The sequence below is a fragment of the Solanum pennellii genome, chromosome 4, assembly GCF_001406875.1.
Source record: "Solanum pennellii chromosome 4, SPENNV200".
Classification (NCBI taxonomy): domain Eukaryota; kingdom Viridiplantae; phylum Streptophyta; class Magnoliopsida; order Solanales; family Solanaceae; genus Solanum; species Solanum pennellii.
The window spans coordinates 13,252,428-13,256,963 of record NC_028640.1 but is presented as its reverse complement, the minus strand read 5'-3'; positions in this window follow the sequence as shown (position 1 = coordinate 13,256,963).

Below are 4,536 nucleotides of genomic sequence, written 5' to 3'. Positions count from 1 at the left end.
TACAAGATCCCTCGTACAAAAGAAAGAAGATCCTGGTGCATTCACTATTCCTTGTACAGTTAGGTCATTACATTTTGCAAAGGCATTATGTGATCTGGGGGCAAGCATAAATCTCATGCCCCTCTCGATTTACCAGAAATTGGGTTTGGGGGATCCAAAACCCACTGCGATGTGGCTACCAATGGCTAATCGGACAGTGAAACGGCCTATAGGGATACTCCATGATGTGCTAGTAAAAGTGGAGTCATTCATCTTTCCGGCTGATTTTGCTATTCTTTATTGTGAGGTCGATTTTGAAGTGCCTATTATTCTTGGGAGGCCATTCGTTGCTACATGTAGAGCATTAGTTGATATGGAGAAGGGACAGATGACATTTCGGTTGAATAATGAAGAAGCGACCTTCAACATTTGTAGGACCATGAGGCAGAGTGGTGAGCTCCAATCGGTATCTGCCATATCCCACAAAGAAAAGATGAATAAGGAGACTGAACAGAAATATGCAAAACAAGAGTTTATGGTTGGGGATTTGGTGCTTGTAGACAGTTCTGGGGTGCCTTGTCTTCCGGGAAAGCTCAAGTCCAAATGGACTGGCCCTTACTTGATTACCCAAGTATTCCCTCATGGAGCAGTTGAGTTGAAAGCCAAGGAGGGAGTGCGGTTTAAGAGGAATAGAGATAGAATAAAACTATATTTTGGGCATAAAGCATCGGGGAATGAAGTGATAGAGGCATACTATCTTGATGAAGTCTGAGTAATCAAGGGTCCCCAGTTGTGCCGTGATATTAAATCAGGCGCTTGTTGGGAGGCAACCCAATACTTGTCGTTTTTTTTAGTAATGGTAGCATTTTTCTACTAATGGGTTTTTAAATTTGCAGGCACATTACCAGGAAATTCTGCAGAAAATTACTCTGCAGCAGTCACTGACAATACATAGACGGACCGTTGCGCCCGCGACGGACCGTCGTATGCATCCGTCGTGCCAGGTACGTTTTTCTGTTATTTTCAAACTAGGGCACACACGACGGAACCAACGACGGGTCGTCAGAACTGAGACGGACCGTCGTCGGCGAATCGTCGCGTGATTAATGAGGCATACCCGACCCCACCCGGTTGGAGTTTAATATAGACTTTCACAATTTAAACTCCCCAACCCCCCATTTCACCCCCATTACTTCATTATTTCTCCCATTACTCTTTCTTTCTCAACTTCCACAATCTATTCCTCTATCAACCACCAATCATTGCCCCCCACAATTCTCCAAAGCCCTAAAAGTGTTAATCTACTAGTCGGAGTTGCTGCTGTGGGTGTCTGCCTGGCCACCAAGTACTTGTTTATTTATTTTTCTCCATTTCTAAGGTATGTGTCTCTAATTTCTACTCATTTATCTTGAATTTTTGTTTATTAGTTAGTATTAGCTTAGTTCTTCGTCGTATGTTGTTTCTTTTATATGATTCTGTCTAACCTAGGTTCAAAATGTTCGAAATTGCCATGTTGACAAACCTAGACATTGGTGCCTTTGCATTGCTAGTTTCCTAGGTAGTTAAGGTAGACAAATGTAGGTCCAAAAGACTACAAGTTTGATGTGGGTTCATCGGGGATGTATAGGGTACCCCAGTTCTGTCACTGTTATTCAGAACGAGACCCCGATGACGGACCGTCGTACCCACGACGGACCGTCGTAGGGTATGTTCCAAAAGCCCTAGCACCCTGTCCCAACGGACACATGTGACGGACCGTCATCTTCACGAAGGTCCGTCCTACACAACCGTTCAGGTTGTCAGAGACCCTGTTTCTAAGGGTCTCTCATTTTTTCCTAAGTGTTCCCCAACGGACACATGTGACGGACCGTCGTCTTCACGACGGTCCGTCCTGCACAACCGTTCTGGTTGTCAGAGACCGTGTTTCTAAGGGTCTCTCACTCTTTCTAAGTGTCCTTCAACGGACACATGTGACGGACCTTCATACCCACGACGGTCAGTCCTGCACGACCGTCATGACGGTCAGAGACCCCTCTGCTAAGGGTCTCCATATTTTTTTTAAGTGTCCTACGACGGACACCTACGACGGTCCGTCCTGCACATACCGTCATGCTAGTCAGAAACTCTCCTTCAGGGTTCTCTATATATACATAGTCTAAGTAAAACATGACGGACCCCATGACGGTCCGTCATAGTCACGACGAGCCATCACCAGGCCCGTCGTGTGTCACTGTTTCTATTGCAATGACATACTATTTTCAAAGTTTTATTTCGTATGGTTTTTCTTGTCTTGTCTTGTTTTAATCCTTTACAGGTACTATCTACTATGGCACCCAAGCAAGACCGAATCTACGCACGCGGGCGATCAAAGTCTGTCTCCCCGTCTTCCCGCGTGGTCATCGGCTTTGATGATGAGCGTGACGCTGAGTATGTGCCCCCAGGCACTTCCACACCTTCTCGTGCTGCATATGCTCCTAGAGCCACACCCAAAAAGGTGGCGTCTGGCGTAGTCACTGCCTCCCAGTCTGATGAAGAGCGCACACTGACCGGCACACCCTCTGGGTCAGCCACAAATGAAGAAGGAGCGTCTGTCTCCTTAGGAGTATCATGGTCCGAGGAAGCCTCCGGCTCTGCTGAGGTTCCCGCACCCGCCACCGCTGCAGCGTCGGCCTCATCTGATGAGGCTGACAGTTCAGAATCTACATCAGGCTCACCAGTTCCGGTACCCACCCCAGCCACTGACCAGCCAAACCGGTGGTGTGTCGACGGGCAATTTCAAGTCTACTCCGACGCCAAGTTCCTGACTGATAAAGGAGTCATGACTCGAACACTCACCTTGGAACGGCGGGTCCTTACAGGGATTCTCCCGACGATGCGTGAGATCCACAATCTCTTCACCAGGCATCGCTTGGAGTGGACAGCACGTCCGTTGGGACGTTACAGTGAAGAAATGGTCTGAGAGTTCTACGCATCCTACGTAGCGACTCTCCGATCACAGATAGATAGGCGGGCTGCCCCCGCTAAACAGGCCCCACTGGAGCAGGTCCGAGTACGGGGCGTAAAGGTTGACATTTCCCTGCTAGCCATCCGCCGGTTTCTATACGGCGAGAGTGTTGATGCTACTCGAACCCCCCTCACTACCGAGTTTGACTACTGCTGGCAGATAGTTAAAGATGCCCAGTTTTTGCGCGAGCCATCACTGAGAGAGACCACCAAGAGGTGGATGGCCCTGCAGCTGTCAGTTGATGGAGAGGGTGCAGATTGGGTGATGAGCCAAAGGAGGCCATCAAAAAGGCCAACCTCACTTTCACGGCGAATTTCTTGTGGCTGCTTGTCCGTCACTGCCTTTCCCCCACAGCTGCAGATAATATCGTTACCTGGGATCGAGCAATGTTGATAGCGGCGATGATAGCCGGGTTCAAGGTGGAATTCGCATGGCTTCTACAGGCAGTCATGCACGAGAGGGCATTCAAGGTCACTACTACCTACCCTTTCCCGTGCATGATATTTGCTCTCTGCAGGTCCGCAGGTGTGCCAATATGGCACGTAGATCAGCTTAAGACCCCGCAGGGCACTTTTGACGTCAACCTCATCAGAGACGAGGCCAATGAGTTGGCTCCACGCAGAGGGCCCCGTCCAGAGCTGCCCCCACTTGCTGATGATCTTGCTAATACGGTAGCCCAAGCCCGCACAGCTACACAGGCGGCGTCCACTGACACTACCCCGATCGAGTCTATCCCGGGTAGTAGCACTGCCCCTAGCTCCTCTCGCACAGCCCCTCTACCGGCACTGGTCCCGCTTGTTAGGGTCCAAAAAAGTAGAGGCGCAAATGGCCACACTTCTGCATCATATCCAGCCGTGGATGCAGAAGTCTATTACTGAGTCCGAAGAGCGCCTAGAGAGGAAAATTGTCCAGTTTAAAGAGCGGAAGATCGTTGAGGTTAACCAGCACTTGGACGCCTTTGAGTTGAGGGTGCTAGCCCGACCAGCCCCTCCGGTGGATGTGTCGACTCTTCAGGCTGCAGTCGACAGTCTTCGTGCAGATATCGACACGATCTTAGAGGCTAGGGTGCCAGAGTCTGAGGCCCCTTCTGTCGAGCCTGCTGAGGACACAATGTTGGCGGCCCTTTTTGCCTCTTCAGAATTCCACCACCTCCCACTCGAGAGAGTGCCAAGAGGCGTAGGGGTCGAGCAGAGGACGAGGCGCGAGCACGGAAGAAGGAGCGCCGAGAGATAAAGGCTGCGAGGAGAGCCTCACTTGCTGAGGAGGCGGCGCACCAGATGAGAGCATGAGAGTTAGCGGCTGGGGCGTCTAGCTCCCGCACTGTAGAGATAGCAGGAGGCACTACTGATGGTGCGATTGTTGCTGAGGACACCACTGAGGGTGTCCAGATTGCAGAGGACGTGGGTTCCGGGGAACCGGACCCACCAGCTTGCTGATCGACGGCGCTTTGTGCCTAAGGTTTGCTTCACCTACCACTCTAGTACTTAGAATTTTATGCATTGGGGACAATTGCATGTTTTTTTGTTGGGGGTGGGGTAAATGGAAAGTGAGTG